Raw genomic sequence first — 17,766 nt, forward strand, 5'->3', positions numbered from 1 at the left:
AATCATCAGACAAATAGTGTATTTTCTATTCTAAATGAACTATCAAAATAGTAGTATAATTCAAAGAAAATAATGAGTGTTAAATTTATCAGCTACCATATATAATGTAGTTTTTTCAGATTTTGTTTAATCTTAGTTTCCTGTGGTTTTGTAAAACATATTCATATTTATTACCTCAGAAGATATTCCAGGATTGACAGGCAACAGTAAACAATTCCACATAGTCTCTAGTATGTTTATTACTTTGAATTAATGATAGTTAAGTGCTTCCAGAGAGCCCTGCTCTGCTTATTCCAGAAGGCACACTTCTATTCCTTAACATTTCTAGGATAGCACAGACATTGAGATGTTCAATTTCTAAAGCAAAGCACAAGACTCTAAAGCAGCAACAGTTCCTATAGTCTTATTTAAGAAATAAGGAAACCTAAGTATATAAGACCCCCACTAAAGTACAAAGAACAACTTGTGTCTCTGCCCCAAGACTCTGTGAGTTCACCATGATGGGCTTCAAGATCCCACAGAAATCTGTGGACTTCCATTTAACTTGCATTTTTCAGTTAAGTGCATCTTTATTAATAAATGCAGGAAAGCACCAGAAATATTTCAGAATTCCCATAGCTAGAGTAAATCTCTTATTGAGGCGATCTGAAAAGATTTCTCATTTCACACCAGAGGAAACCCTTCTCTCAACTGCTTTTCCTGCTACAGCCTTTTGGAGAACGTTTATTTCACTTTTACCACCCCCAAGCTTAACAATACACAGATTTTCTGCTGCTTCATTTTTTCTTAATCTTATGGTAGCTATCATTCTTAGAACAGTATCTTAACTTTTATTTTGACTCTAATCTTTGCTACTTTCCTGAACTCATATAATTCTTAGCTTTCCTACTAAGTTTCTCGATGTGCTATCTGACCTCCAAGAGCCAGTCATTCTCCTCTTCCATTAGCGTTATCTTCACAAGAGCTTGTGTCTGATGAAATTTCACCAGCCTGTTTCATGGTCATCTTTCTTGGCCAATCAAGTATCTCAACTCTAAAAATCTCTCCTTGCTGATATCCTGAGTTTATTTTCATTTGCTTTACTATGTAGTTTATGTGACCAGTCCTCCAATGAAGAGGCTGTACTGTAACACTTTCCCAATATTTGATGTTTTTCCTAAAATTTCATCTCCACAGATTGACAGATCATGTGAAAACGTGGTGGGAGGTTTGCAAAGTGGTTTCTTTTTTTTTATTTTTGTTGTTGTTGTTGTTTGGTTGACTATTTAACCATTTGAAAACATTACATATTTATAGAAAACAAGTATGTAATCGTCACTGAGTGATGGCAATTCCAAGGCATACACTCAAATTTAGAAAGAAAAAAAACCCACCACTTTGATCTGAGTTAGTCTGATGAAGCCATTTCAAACGATGTGTTGAAAAAGGGCTGAAAAAAAAGATTGTGCAAGGAAAAATAAAAAGTTAGAGCAAATTAACAGCTCCAGAACAAAGCAGTTAAAAGATATGTTTCAAAAGTTACACTTGGGATGGAAAGAACTTGTTTTTTAGAGTTAACAAAATTAGTATTGCTCATTCACTGTTTCCTAGAGCTTCATTGTTGCTATGTTGAATAACAAAAAATTCTTGTCATTTCCTGCTACTGCTACAATATCACACAGAGCTCAGTTTTCAAACCAACTCTTCTTAATTCAGAAGATGCCTAAGAAATTGATTTTAGAATTATCTGTCTGGCAGAACAAAAAAAAAAAAAAAAAGAAAAAAAAAAAGTAGTTTAATGAGGACAGAATGATTTAGAAAGGAACCTAAGGTGCTATCTAGACTGCTTCCACCAAGAGCACTCAATTAACCACAATGTTCTCTGGAGTATTCTTAGTGCAATTCTCTCAACTTGTGAAGCAAACTTACTTCCTGGGAACAGATGGAAGCCTGTAGGCTGTGTTCAGCTTAAAGCAACATAGAACAGGCTCTCTGCATACATGGCTGTCTTACTGAGTTTTTGTTTTAATGAAAGGAGCATCCTAGGATGTGCACATCTTTCAAACTCCATGTTAATTATGTATCTTATAATCAAACAATAAATAATCAAATATAGCCAATCAAATGGTTGCACAGAGATCCATATCTATTTTTAAATTCACCTGATTTTTAGCAACAAGCTTTTCTGAGGACATCCTATTCTGTATTAACTGTAGTCTCTTCACAGCCTTTTTGTTATATTTTCTTTGGTAAGGATACAGTTTATATGTTATCTTAAAACAGAAATAAAATAGTGAAGAAAATCTTTACAGTGAGCCTTTCTCCAATGGATTCTACTGATTAATGAATACTAATGTTAGAGATATTTTTTCTCACACCTTAATTTCATGAACTTTCAAGACCTTTCTTTACACCTGAAAATATATGTTTACTTGTCTTCCCCTATTCTTCTGGGAATACAAACCTGAATTCCAGTACCTGTCACTGGTATCTTTATAATAGCAAACCTTCTGCATTCAAGTATATTCTAAGGCTGATGACAACAAATATCAATTTTCCTAATGCTTTTTTAAAATTTTCATGCATAATAAATTTGTTTTTCATATTTATGTTTCATTTATAGATACACAAAAACAGTTCATTGTCCTTAGCTTTCAGAGGAGGTGGCACAACAAAAATAAGTTTTATGGACTAGTAAAATGCTTGCTTTTTAAAAAAACATGTATATATGTATTTATCAAACTTTAAGTATTATGAAAAAAAAACACAGTTGCTTTCAGGTAACCTGTACTTCTGTGTTTTCTCAGTGCACAAGCATGAAGATAACTGCTTAAAAGACATCTTCGTTCCACAGACTTTTTATATTCAGAAGTACACCAGATCTATCATGCAAAGATATTGAATACATTGCTTTCTGACAACAAACCCCCCAAGAATCCGCTGAACAATGGTCATATAAATAGTTAGAAAATGTGGGATACAGTACTATGGTAAATGACTAAAATCAGCTATAATCTAACAAAGTTCTAGTTAAAAAGTTTTTTCCTATACCTATCTTCTAACTTTTTGCAAAACATCTGATGTCTGCCAGTGTGCAAATACAAATGAAGGGCCCTTGTCTTCAAAATCCGAACTAGCAGATTTTTTTTGTAATATTCAGGACCTTGAACAAGGAGTAGGGAGTAATTCAGTACTTTAATCTACTAAATATTTGAACTATTTGTCATCTGCACTTTAATGTCTACCTTTTCACCACATTCATAATAGCTTTAACACTGCAAATGAAGGATCTATACATATCTCTTGTGCCATAAAACACTAATCAGCGTAAACTTCAAAGCTCTTGAGAGCATAAACTTCTAAGAAAGATTAGATGACTACTGAGCAGGTGCAATCCAGGAACGAAAAAATAGATCGAAACATAATAAAGGAAGCTGAACAAAGCTGTTGCTAAAAAGTGTCCCTCCTTATCACAGAGGAGTGATGGCAACAAAAAAGAAATGAAGTTTAATTATAACATCTGATATCTGGCAAGTAATTTTGAAGATACTTCTTAATAGTTATAAAATTTGAGTTCATCATCGAAAGGCAAATATATTGTCTTGTGATTCATCTTTGTACAAGCAGATTTTGATATTCTCTTCCCTTGCAGTCATGTTCAACACAGTCTATAAAAAAAACCCACAACTCCACAATATTCACATTAAGGAGCACAACACACAATCTGTAATATTAGAATTTCATATAAAGCATTCAACATTTGAATTTCAGTGCTGCAATGTTCACTGAAGCAAAAAACTTCGTAATCCCCTCAAACCCATTCAAGTAATAGTAACACTTAAACGCTCACACACACCCTGATGAATTAAGTAACTTAATGGGATTAAGTTCACACTTAAGTGGACAGTACTTACATGAAATACTTTTTGCTTTCCATTGTGAACTGGAACTAACCACAAAGATACAAGCATAAGCTAAATATACATGGTAAATTTGCTATTTTTTTGTCTCATGTAAATGCATTTTGTACACATCCAATCTGGAGAAAAGAAAAGCTTTGTATTTCATTTTATAGTTTTCAAACAAAATCTTTGATTATTTTAATGTGTGGTGAAAATAGACAAGTGGTATTAAAGTGATAGTGTAGTGTGCAGAAATAAATGCATGAGCCCACTGCCAGTGATCTCACCATGATCTGTAGAACCTGTCGGCATTAGAAAATTTGCAAAAAGTTAATAATAATTATGAATATTTTCTTTTTTTTTTCTTTTTAAGTGTGCATCTTAGTATTTCTGTGTTCCTGAAGCACCACGTTCCTTTCCAGTGCATGCAAGTATATACTCTTCTCTTCCATGTTTGTTTTGGGTTTTTTTGGTTGTTTTTCTCTTAAAGAACCTCAGAAAGTTTGGCTTAATCAGTTAGGCCAGTTAGGCTGGCTTTGTCATTTACCAGATTCTATATTGCAAAAGTATTGAGTATTTATAACAGTGTCCTTCTTTCTTTCAGATTAAATCTCCTGTTTTCCTGAGCAATGGAATTCTATCCTCATTACTCCCAGTAACCTTCAAATGTAAACAGCTGTCATAAAAATACAAGGTGCAGGAAGCAGCTTTGATCAGAAAGAAGCTTTCTTTATCCTTTCTTAGACAGAAGACAGAATCCAGGTGAGAACTGAGGAAGCCAGCATCCATGTAAGCTATTCAACTGGATGGTTAATTCTGGGCCAAATCTGTTTATTTGTAGAGGGTACAGCAGAATCATATTCCAAACTGAAACCACAGTAAGACTTTTAGAACAATGTCCTGCCTCTCAGAAATGAGTATTAGGCTGCTATTTACTGCACAGGAGACAGAATTTAACTAGTTTTGGTCTGTGCAGAGAAAACCACCACTGTCTGTAGTATAGACATCACGTTCAGGTATATATTTCTTTAAATACTCTTTGCAATATCATATACATAACAAATTGCCTAAGACAGTGTTCTGAGACTGCTTTTACAGTATAAAGCTCTGAATAAAGTTGCACACACACACCTGAGTCAGCCAGTGGTGGGGATCCTACGACAAAAAGGAATCTCATGTAAAATCCTGGGCATGCTCCCACTGACTGGAGAATTTATATTGTTTAGCAGGCAGTAATATCTTGCTCAAGTAGCTCTTCTCCTAGTGCATATAAACTAATTTAATACCTTCACACCAACAACTTACATACCACATCATTATCATACCACTGCTATGCCATTTTTCCTATTTGAATATTGCCAAATTTTTACTCCCAGAGAGTTCTTAGCATTAAACTGAAGAGAACTGAACCATTGTAAAATGGAAGTGCCTGATCTTTACGTTAAATATTCTAAAGTACCTGTGCAACAACTTAGTGGGAATTATAGCCATTTTCTGTCTTTTGCTCAGATAAAGCTATTATACCCATCAAAAGATGTCATCATAACTTAGCACTATTTTTTTATGAGCAGATTTTATATCCTTAAGATGTCTTGGAGTAAACCATAAAACCAAAATGACATCATCCAACATATCTGATATGCAACAACCGTATTTTATATCTGTGTTTCAAACCAAACTAAGAATTAAGGAAATATTTATTATTCCCTGTAAGATACCCTAACATAAAATAGTTTTTTCATTTCACTTGTTGTAGAATTACCTGTAGACTGATTTAAATATTTTTTACCTTTCGATTTCTAGTTTCTAGAAATAAAAAAAACAAACCAACCCACTAACCAACCAAAAATATAAAAAAAATACTTTAGAGACCATGCTTGATACTTTTCCACCCTGGTGGAAAGATGAAACAATAGTTCTCACCTTTGCAATGCCAATAAAACCAACCTAAGACACATGTAAAGCAAAAGGCACAATATGAATTGAGCAAGTAAGGACACAATAAAAAAACAACTCTGCATTGAAGTGGCAACCTATCTTAATTACAAACGTAGAAAGCTCTCATTTCTGCATTAAAATAATAAGTGATAATAATAATCACTCTGTGTCCTTCTTTCTAAAGGAATAAGGCATTTCCATGCTGCCTATGAAACTGTCACTTGGTGATGCTGCGTAACTACTGCTACTGAATAGCAAAATCTATCTGAATTTTATTTATTTTGAGTTGTGGAAAAAAGGAAACTAATGAACTCTGAATAATAAAAACATTTATAATGCAAACCTAATGTGTCTATATATTGCCTAAGATTATCTGATGTGGCTAATGTGACATAAAAATAAGCAATCATTTTTAGTATGGGGTGCTTAATTTCCTTGTTTGATATAATTTTCTTTTTTATACCAAATCTTTACTATTCTATGAATTAGTTTTGTCAGTCAGTTAATCTAAGCAGTGTAAAAAACCCACAAAACAAAACCTACAAAACCTTACTTTAACGTACTATGTAAAAGGTAAATCCAGCTATTGCTCATTTTGTGGAGCAGGTATACAAAACAATATCAGAGTCATCAAGAAAAGTGATGCATGAGCCTATTCACTTCTGAAACATGTCAATAAAAACAATAAAGCAAGATACTTAGTCTACCTCTCATGTTCCATATAAACAACTTGCTGAACTAAGTAAGAATAAATGATTATTTGATTGACAGAAGTTTGGTATGTGCATTATTATTAGTACATGCATTAGTTAAATATTTTTGTTAAAGGAGAGCATGTGTACATATATAATAAATTTCAAATAGAAAGTGACTTGAAAACATTTTTATATGAAAGCTTTTAATTTCAAACAATTGAGGTATCTGCAAGTAACAAACGTATGTGGATTTTTTTTTAAGCAACAGAGACGGTTGTTCTAACAAACATCTGAACAATGGATCATGAGCCCTACTTGTAAACTGGTTGAGGGTATTCCAGCTTGCCTACCTACTCTAAATCCTTGTTCAATAGACAATCAGAGACTGTTTTCAATCAAGACTTCTACTACAGCATAACGGCTTACAGGTATAAAAGAAATGTGTTTTTTTAAACAAAGTACATCTAAAACATAGCAGCCACACAGTCAGGATCCACAAGTAGTTGCAGGTTACTTCTTTTGACAACAGAATAACTGTTTCCTGAAGAAGTTTTCAGGTATTCTGTGGGTTATCCTTCTCATTTTACCTTACTACTTAGCATATCAGAAAACGAAATTCTCCTTCATAATACTAAGGTACAAGTTGACAGCAGCTACCTATGTGCTGACCAGGTCACACAAAGAAAGGGAAGCTGAGTAACCATATTAAAATGCTTTTTCTTCCCCCAGATCCCTCAGGGGAAGGTCCTTACCACTGTGCCAATGAATTTCTTACGGCTGCCTCCATCATAAATACTCTGATTAAAATGTAAATTCAACCAACCTATCAGCTTCCCATTAAGAGGACTCCTTAAAAACACCATTAATCAGCTGAGAGATATGTAGTGAAATACCACGTATCAATTCTAACTGCTTATGACAGTTAACAAAGCTTTATATTTGCCCCAAACATGTGCTGATCTATCAATTATGCCGGGGTTCACTCTCACGCTAATTGTACATTTTCTTCTCTAATGCATTTTTGCTGTTATCTCATAGGCTAATGAAAGTCAGGAAATCAATACATATAAATTATACATGCAAAGAAGGACTGCTGTGAACATAAAGTTTCTAATTAATTGCACTTGATTAATTTATATCCTTTAATTATCTTGCTAAGCCACAAACAACATAAATATCCTTGCAATCTGGTTATTGCTATGTCAGTCATAAGAAAAAGCAGACACAGTAAATCTATAAAATCTAGCAAACTCCATTGCCAAAAATCATGGAATGGTATAGCACATAAATATAACTGGACTCGCTCAAGACACCAATGAATAATTTTAGTGTGACAAATCACCACTAAGTATGTTGTATAGTTATAAGATTAAGGTTATAATGGTGTTATAACTTTACATGTAGCATACAGGGTAAGCAAATTGTGGGTTTATGCATGATTATGGAGGCTGTTGGTTGTATTTGTAAAACAATTTTGTGATACAGATGTAAGTGATATTGATATCTGATTGGTTAGGGTCAGGGACCAAATTAATATTCTAAATTAGGGCATGTCTGGTTTTCTGCACTTAAGATAACTCTACAAACAAATTACCATGTGATCTGAAAACCAGGAATGCACACAATCAGAACATAGTAATGATAAACCCAGCTCTAAGCAGAGTTAAATAAGAAGTACCATACTGTCCACTGTAACAGGCATTTTGCCACATATAAATTCTTCCATTACACAAGTAACTGTAACTGTAGATACTCTTTTTTTTTTTTTCTTTCAAATTTTGTCCACTTTGGTAAACCAACCATATGTTCCGAAATGTAACCTTCTCAATCCACAAGGCTTGCGCTTTGTCCCACACAACAGCATATTACTGAATATCTGTATCTACGACTTTCATAAACGTGTAAAAAGAAACTGTATCTATCCACAGGGAGACTCAGACAGAGACCATCTGTCAGAGACTAAAGCTATTCTTTAAAAAAGAAAACATTCATCTGGGATTTGCCCTTTACAGAGTTAACCCACTTAACCTCCCAATAAGATTAACTGTTATTTGTTTCCATTAAACAAAAATGACCATGCTAATATGCATTTAACAGTACTAACAAAGAGAAAAACATGAACTTCAACAATTTTTAAATTCTTTAAAATCATAAAGCTTATTATTTCATGACAGCTATTTTTTTATCCATAAATAACATTCATTTTTCATTACAGCTTTCTCCCCTAAAGTTGAGACTACAAATAAAAAAAAAAAAAAATTAGGGAAAATATTGAAAATAAGGTAGCGGGCACTTGAGCTTACCTACCCTAGTATCTTATAGATAGCAATGACTGTATATAAATTGTCTGAATAATGCACATAAAAACTCTACCTTTGGAGCACTGATGATTTTCACCTGTGCTCTCAACATCTAGGCATTTACAAATAAATGTATCTAACTAGATTGATTATACGACGTTGTTTGAGTAGAGTTAGTGCAATGTAATGGAGGCTAGGTTTCTGCAGCAACGCAAGTCACTGAGCCAGCCTGAAGGTATACAGAAACATACCTTAACGTCTCTTGTGCTGACAAAATGCAACAGTACTGTCATGTGAGACTCCCACTTCTACTGTGTAAAAACACAGTAGGAAAAACCTTTCAATGCAGATAACTCCTTCTCTTCCAATTCTGTCTTTCAGGGTATTTTTGTCAAACCAAGTTAGTGAGTTGTGCAATAGTAATAAAGTGTATCCTAGAACATGAAAGGCTGAAGTGTAAAATCCCTCATAAAATTAAATCCCAGGTCCTTGCCTTCCCATTTTGCTTATAACTCTGCATCTAAAGAACCTATCTGAAAACCACAAAAGGTGTCTTCCACCCCTTAGGAGAACTCCATAAACTCTGATTCCATTGTAGGCATAATACAAATCTTGCTGGAAACAATGGGTGTATATTTACCAGGTTCAGTTAGCTTTGCATCAAGCTTTTTTTTCATTAATGATAGTGGCACTATACAATCAATAAACATTAAGGCAAAGCGATCATACCATCATTTTCTCAGTGAGAAATTGGCATATGCTATAAATAAGAATAATTAAATGGATGAGAGGAATTATTATTACAACTCAGTACAGCTAAAAGTGTTGCTCCTGAACATTCTGGAAGAATCCAGAAAATACCAGCTTCTTCTCCTCAAACACAATTTATACAAAGAACCAGAAGCAGAGACGAAAACTTTCAGCATGCAAATCTTTTCTTATCCTATGAGTAAATTGTTGATGTGTACTTCAATATACTGTATTCAACACTAGGGGAAAGAATATCTTTTATAATATAAAAAGTGTTATACAGAAGCAGATATTTTAAACTCTGTTATGGTAGACATTGAATTTAGATGAAGATGCATCATCAGTAATTTCAAAACTGCTAAAAGCTCCTTTCTGTTGGACAGGTGGTAAGACCACAACTTTTTAAATAGTGAAATCAATCCTTTGACATTGTTAGTGCTGGTTTCTCATTGCCCTTCCCTGCTAAGGGAGCATACTCAGACTGGCATTGCCCAGTGTTCATATACTGTCCATAAAGCTACTGCTGGACAATGCTTTTGTTACTTTACAGAAAGAATGATGAAGAACGAAATTGAGAAAGGCATTGATTAAAAAACATCATGTTCAGCTACTGATGAAGATCTGACATAATACTTGCCACATGACAAAAAGTTAATGCACAGGACACTTGACGATCATGAAGAACCAACTTAAGGCACTGGCAAAAGCTTTTATTCATTTAAAAAACACCAGTTCATTAAGAAAAACTTCTAAGTATATAACTTCCACTAGAGTTCACTGAATTTGTCTCTTCAGATATAAAGTACCTAGACAGAAACAGAGTACTGAAGTTTGACTGCAATTACCTTATCTTTCCTATTTTTAGTGACAGGACCAGATTATTTTAAGTGCATTTTGTGGAAAACCCTTCTTTACTGAAATATAAAGACTGTAATAAAGACAATACAATGTTTTGAAACTGTTTTAAATCCTTCACTCAGATTTGCTTCTACAGATTTAACATGTAGGGGTTCTAATCTTACTGCTACTAATTAGAGCTTTAGTGTAATTGTGCCAACAGGGTGCTTGGCATAATAATTACTATTGAGAGATTCTGGTGGAGCAGTAACATGCCCACATAATACAGATATGTCTAATATTATACAGCAGTCACCTTTGTATGTTGACTCTTATGTTGGATTTTAACCAAGTAAGGGGTTATTTTGCCTTTATTATAAAGCTCAAAAGACATATACATATGTGTGACTTGGGTATTAATTTTTTCCCCATCTTTGATTCTTTTGAATATTAATAGGTAAGAAAAAACTAGAAGGCACATTTTATTCCACATCATTCAGAATTTGCTCTAGTTAGGCATGTAAAAATGAACAAAAATGCTTTTGTTGGCAGATCACACTTTTAATGTAATATTAGACTTAGGATAATGTCCTCAGCTGCAAAGTTTACCATAATATACAATAAACTGAACTGAAAATGGGATGAATAAGACTTAAGAAATCTACATTTAGAAAGCGCCTCTGTTGCATTCCATGACAGTTGTACTGGTTTTGAAACAAATCTGTATGTAACGATTTGAATAAATCTGTTCAGTGAAATACACACGACTTAAAACTAAGGGGCAGTGAAGGAGCATTAACAAAGATATAGAAGAGCATTTCTGAACAGAAGAGCTTTTTTGATCACTTAGCAACGTTTACTATCTTACTAACATGCTTCAGATAATGAAACTTTGTTAATGATGTAAATCTATAGTGAAAGAACACTTACCAGCATCGAGAAGTTTTGTTTGGTTTTGTGTTTTTTACCTCTAGAAATATCAGCTTCAGCCATATGATCATTAAAAAGAAAAAAAAAAAAAAAAGGAAAAAAAAGAAAAGAAACAAAAACAAATCTTAATTATGGATATTTGTTAAGGACTTCAAAAGCTTTTCAAATACATAAACCTTGCACAATGTAATAAAACAAAAAGTAACAGGCCTTTTCAGTCTAGCTGTAGAACCTTCTTTTTTAAAAAAATTTGAACTCTAAAATGAAATTGTATAGCAAAGAGCCTGAACCAGAGCTCCATCTAGAACAGACAAGCTTGTTTTTACTGCCCCTTAGTGCTTCCCTTTTAAAGTGACAGGAAACCAATTTCTGATTACAAATCAATAGGTTAGCATGCTACCAGCAGACAGTAAATTTAGTTGTTGATATTAGACAATAGAATGGGATATCAGAAAAGACCATTTGTTGCCATTTTCATGCATACAAACCCAGTAAAACAGTATTGCTTTTCTGCAGCTCCATGTTTTCAAGGAGCAATTCTTACACAGTGCATGACAAATGGCCTATTTATCATGTAGGTCACCATCAGAATAAAGCCTGCAACAATTATATACAAAAAATGCATAAGTTTAAGGTCTCAAACCCAAGAACCTCTGATTTGTGCTGTATTAATTAATATAATGAAAAAGCCCTATGTATGCTCCTGTAGCACAAAATACCTTTTGATGAAGTCTCTTTTTTCTTTAAGCTTTTAAGATAATCTTAGAGAAATCATCAAACTATAAAAAGGAATCAATAAAACAGAAAAGGTTCCCATCACCCCTACAAAAATCCATAACTTTTGCATTTTAATAGAGACACTACGAGACTATACCAGTCATTTTCTTTGTGATGTGTTCCTTTGATTTCACTCTTATCTCACAGGACTCTTGACTTTCCTGAGAAAGGGATTATTGAATTGTATGTCTCCCTCAGATGCTCTTGATCATTCAAGTAGTCTGTACTTAAGAACATTACAGAGTCTGCTCAGCTGCTAGCTCCTTGGGAACTCATCAGGGACTGTCATCTTAATATTAATTGGGTTTTGTGCAGGAATCTGAGTCCCACAAAGAGAAGGTTTCAAGAGAGAAGATTATGCCCAAAGCCAGATATAAAGACAAACATATTTAGCACAACAATTATGATAATTGCAGAAACACTCTGAGAAATAAGTAAATCTGATTAAGGGCACTTCTACATGATCAAATATTAATCTGATGTCTTCACTCTAACCTGGTTTGAGCATAAGAGGCTTCTTATGGTTTTATGTATTAACAGATTTGTAGAAGCTGAACTCATAGTACCTAATAATATGGTACATCCAAGTCAATACAGTAAAAGGATCTTTACGGAATGTAATCCACTTAAATTAAAAATAGACACAGATTTAATCATAAAGCTTAAATTAAAATTGACATACAGTCAATCAATAAAACATTTTATATAAAGCCTTGTATAAACTAACATAACATTTTTCAGTCTCATAGCATAAGAACTTGTGTGTATTTCTTTTTGTTGAATAAAGACTGCATCGCTTCAGAAAAATAATCATAAATACCTCTTGGACAAAGTTTCCAGACTCGCATAATGCCCAGAAAATTAAATACCCTATATTTGCAGATATAAAACTATTTCTCTTAAAAAAATATGCATATTAGCTGTAGAGATTTGAAATATGTGATTAAACCATGTTGTCTTTAAAACCACTATGATTTATAAGAACTGAGCCAACACTGTATATTTGAGTGATGAGTAATAAGACAGTGGCAGCAAAATAAAGACAGTATTTGCAGCATCGATTTCTCCACATGTGTGTGCATGCACAAGCTTATATATAAATATATACATATACAGACGCCTCTATCAAAAATGCATACAAAATCATGCTTAATATTCTGCACACATTATATTTAATACTATCATGACAAGTATTTTCAATTTGTCATGTGCATACCAGTTTTGAATAAATCTCAAGCTAATATATACAGTAATATAAATTTGCAGAGGTAGAAGCAGTGCCTGAGAGCATCTACATTATATTTGCATAATCATTTAAGTTAACTCAGATGAAGGCTTTCATGTATAGCTAAGTTTTTAAAATTGATCGTAAAACATCTGAAAACTATTACAGCAAAATATGCACAGAAGCCTACAAAAAAGGGTAATATATAAAAAAATGTAATACAAAAAATGAATTATTTCAACTTGAGAAACAAACACACATAGTTGCCTATCTATCCATCTTTATTTGGAAATATTAACCACATACAGGCTTTATGTGAAAGGTAAATCTTGCCAGAATGGCTTACCTCCCATAGTAATTAGGCTTGGGTTTCTGCTTTATTAACTCTGATACAACAGTGTCCTGCCCTCTGTCACCAAGGGTACTAATAGATGATAATCACTACGATTTGGAAACTATACAAATTAAATAATGAAGTGAGATGAAGTGTAGTAATGCAATGAGTTCAATGACAAACAGCTTAGTAATTTCAATACTAATTTTCAGGATATCAAAAAGGAAATACCTGAAAAATTAGGACAGAGTTCATCACAAAAGAATAGTAATTTACATTTCCAAGTTAATCATAATTATTCCTGAAATATTAATGTTTTAAAGATTATACTAAAAAGTTTCCCTTAGTTGGTTTGTTTTTCCCTAAAAAAACAATATTCAAAAAATATTTCTGATTTATAAATGCAATGAAATCTTTACAAAACTTAACACTCACTATAGAAAATTTTAATTTTGTGTGGGCAGCATGTATATTTTTCCAGCCCAGTGAACACTGCCATATATTAGTATACTGGAAATAAGTTTTCATCTGCATTATTACACTGTTGTAGATGTGATACTGATTCTTATCTACTAACTAGAATTTTTCTTCCATTGATCTCACAGCAATGATACCGCAAACCTACTCTTAATTTTGTAAAATCAAGTGCTGAAGAATACAGAAACGTAACTCAGCCAACAAGTGTCTTAACTACAAACAGTTGTCAGCATTTTCTTCTTTTAAAAGTTTTTAAACTGTTAAAACCTGTGATTAATATCACAGTTTTAGAGTAATTTCAAAAAAGACGCTTCAAATTCTAAAATGTCTGTTTAAATGATAGATTTTCTTTAAAAATTATCAGCTTTGTAAGAGACAATTAAAGCAGTGACATGAAGATACGAAGTCTGAACACTGTCACTGCTTAACTGTCTTTTCAAATTCATACTTGTCTTTGGTAACTTATCAATTACATTCTTATCACATATATTCTTTACAAATTTTTACATGTTTCAATATAAATCTAACACTTCCACATTTTTAGAAGGTAGAAATATAACTCAGTACATTAACTGAAAGCCAAATATCTTTGATATATGCTTGCATTTAAAAAAAAAATAAATATCATTAATGAAAAATTTTATGTCAAACAGCTTTTTTTCTCCTATAAATAAACAGGCAAACGCAGCTGTCTAAATGTATTATCTGGTTATCTAACAAAAAGCCCTGGTTCTTGGGAAAAAAATAATTATGCTATTCAAATCAGAGTCACATTTTCCTTGTAATTTTCTAATCAAAAATTTAACCTACAAAGAACGCACCCTAATAATTTAGAATTATGTTAGATACAAGTTTCAGTAATCAGGATGCTCTGCAGAAACAGAGTTCAGCCTGGGCCTATATAATTTATTTTGAAAACAAATACTCTACATTTTGTTTTAAAATATGCAAGTACAGTACATTTTTAAATATTGTTTATAAAAAATTAAAAAATACAATTTGTAGCTAGTTCAGTCAAAGTTCTATAGAAATACTTTATTTTTTAAGTGTTAAAATACAAAGCAATGTAATTTCTGAGCTAAAATGGAAATCTGCATGCAAAAACTATTTCAATTTATATCAAAACTTTTTACAATGTAGGTCTGCTTTCTACTGATCTTACATTCTGCACGATGTATTTTACTACAGTGCCACAAAATGTATACAGCCCATATAATACAATCCTACCTCATATTTAAAAGGCTTAAAAAATATAATTTCAAAAAATATCCTAAAAATTATGCTCTCCATTTTTTAAAAAGCAAGGCTTAATAGACAAAAGAAGTACAGATACTTTGTTTGTAATCATCCAACTAACTACTTTCTGTTCTGAGGAATTGTTTTCTATGGTTAGCATGTTTGCATGCTTCAATTTTAAATGCAGATTATGGCAATTAGATATTTATCCTCCCTAATGTACACTGTTTTTATTTATGTTGAACTTGAATCCATTATCAGAAACAAAGCTGCATGCATATAACCCTAACCAATTGCTGGAGATTCACACAGACTACTGCTTGTTTACTTTGGGTAGACTAATCTTATGGCATGCATTAAAAATGTAGTACTTGTCACTGACTAATACAACAAATTGAAACCTTGGAACAGTCTTATTTACAATTCAAGTGCTCCATATTTGATTATTGCATCAGAATATTCACTTAACCCTTTTGTTAAACAACTGAATCTCAGAACAGTGTACAGCTGAGCTGCAATTTAAAACTAGATACAACATAATTTCATTTGTTACACACAGGTTTCATCTAAAAGATACATCCAGAGCGCATTACCTCTCTGCATACTTTTTAGGTCCTCAGTTAGTATTCAGTATATGATCGAATATTTCAACTGTTTTGTACTATTCACAGAGCTAGAGTTGTTGAAAGAAAAAAAACAACCAACACAACAAAAAGATACCAAACTTTCCCTCATCTGTATTTCATAAATAAAGTTTAGCTGCTGTTTTTACTTACAGTTTTCAGAATTGCTTTCTCTTCTAAACCACTTTAGCTCTTAATATGAAAGTTTTATTAGTTATTCTGTCAGAAAATTCAAACCTTTACTAAGTGACATGAGCAGTTACAGTTGGCTTAAGTGTGGTTGGGTACCCCTGATTCCATCAGGAAAAGAACAAAACAATATATGGCATATGTTAGCGTCTAAAGACTGAAAACATACCCAGTAAAAGAGTCCCCCAGACTTAAAGGAAATCACTACTTAATTTCACAAACATTTGTTTCAGCTCAGGAATTGTGCTAGAAACTTTAAGTAGTTTTCTGGTTTAAAAATTACTCTGGTTGATATGAGTCATAAGTCGCTGCATAGCACCATCTGCTGGTGCGAACGCTGGGCTCTAGAGACAACACTCCGGTTTGCCTTGCTATCTGAAATGTAAAAAGACGACATTCCACTCACCTTAGTTCCATAGCATTTGTAGAATTTTGCATAGATTCACTGTACCAGCTGAAAGAGAATGAGAGAGACACACACATACAGAAAATCGAATATATATCTGTAGACATCTGAAAATCATACCGAGATAAAAATCTGAGCAGGAGGGCCTTATTCAAAAGAAAAGAGAAAACTGAGTTTTCTTTGTCCCAGTCCAAGTATATTTTAAACTGCTTCATAGACATTATTTTCTTGCTTCAATTGAGACACATTTTCTTTTGGAAGGAAATTTAGGAGGCTGTTGGATGCAGAAAGATTTTTTTCTATAAGAATGTCACAACAGTTTCTGTTGTTTCTAGATTAACCCTTAATAAATACTAAATTCAGATACATGTATTTTATTTTGGGTTATAATGATAAAGATATTAAAAATTGTATAAGGAAGACTATATTTTGATTTTGTCCAGGCTTCATATACACAAGCAGATTAAAAACTAGTGATATTTGGAATGCTATCATTATAAGATTATGAAAGCTTGAGCAGCCTTAGGAAAATTTTCTGAAGAAACTGCCAACAAGCAAGTCAGGAGGGTGTTTAAATTTATGGTTTTATTCTTCTATTGCTATTTAAAAGGAAAACACAACAACCTCACTTAAACTGGAACTGTTTGCTACATCAACACAAAACATTGCCATTTTTCCCTCAAAAAATGTGACTATCTAGACCCCTGAATTATTAAACGGCTTTTCTATGTCATTTTACATAGAAGTGGTAGCCATAGGCCTGATATAAAAACTAAAGACAAACTCTGCAGCATAAGCAGAGCTGTTTGTATAAGCCCACCCTTGCCTATAAGACTACAAATGATAAGACTGGGTCTGGCAGTCCTTTTTCAGTGACACCCCTCCAAACCATAGTGGCAGAATTCTGCAGATGGGAAAGCCAGATTCTGCTCACACCTCTGGCTGCTCTCTGTACATTAATTTGTTTACTCGATGCCCATTTCATGAGGTGTGCAGAGGCCTTAGCTGGTACATGTGCATACCAAAAATATCACACGCTTAGTACCCACTGTGGGGTCCTGGCCACAGTGTGCTCTGTGACAGCTTGATGATAAACAGCTGGGCTGCTTGTCAAGCATGCAGAGCACACTGGGCAACCTGAGCAAAACACAGGTAAGCAATGTTAGCA

This window comes from Neopsephotus bourkii, unplaced genomic scaffold, assembly GCF_033783945.1.
Source record: "Neopsephotus bourkii isolate Nb327-2 ecotype Australia unplaced genomic scaffold, CSIRO-AGI_Nbou_v1 NB_1671, whole genome shotgun sequence".
In the NCBI taxonomy this organism is placed as follows: domain Eukaryota; kingdom Metazoa; phylum Chordata; class Aves; order Psittaciformes; family Psittacidae; genus Neopsephotus; species Neopsephotus bourkii.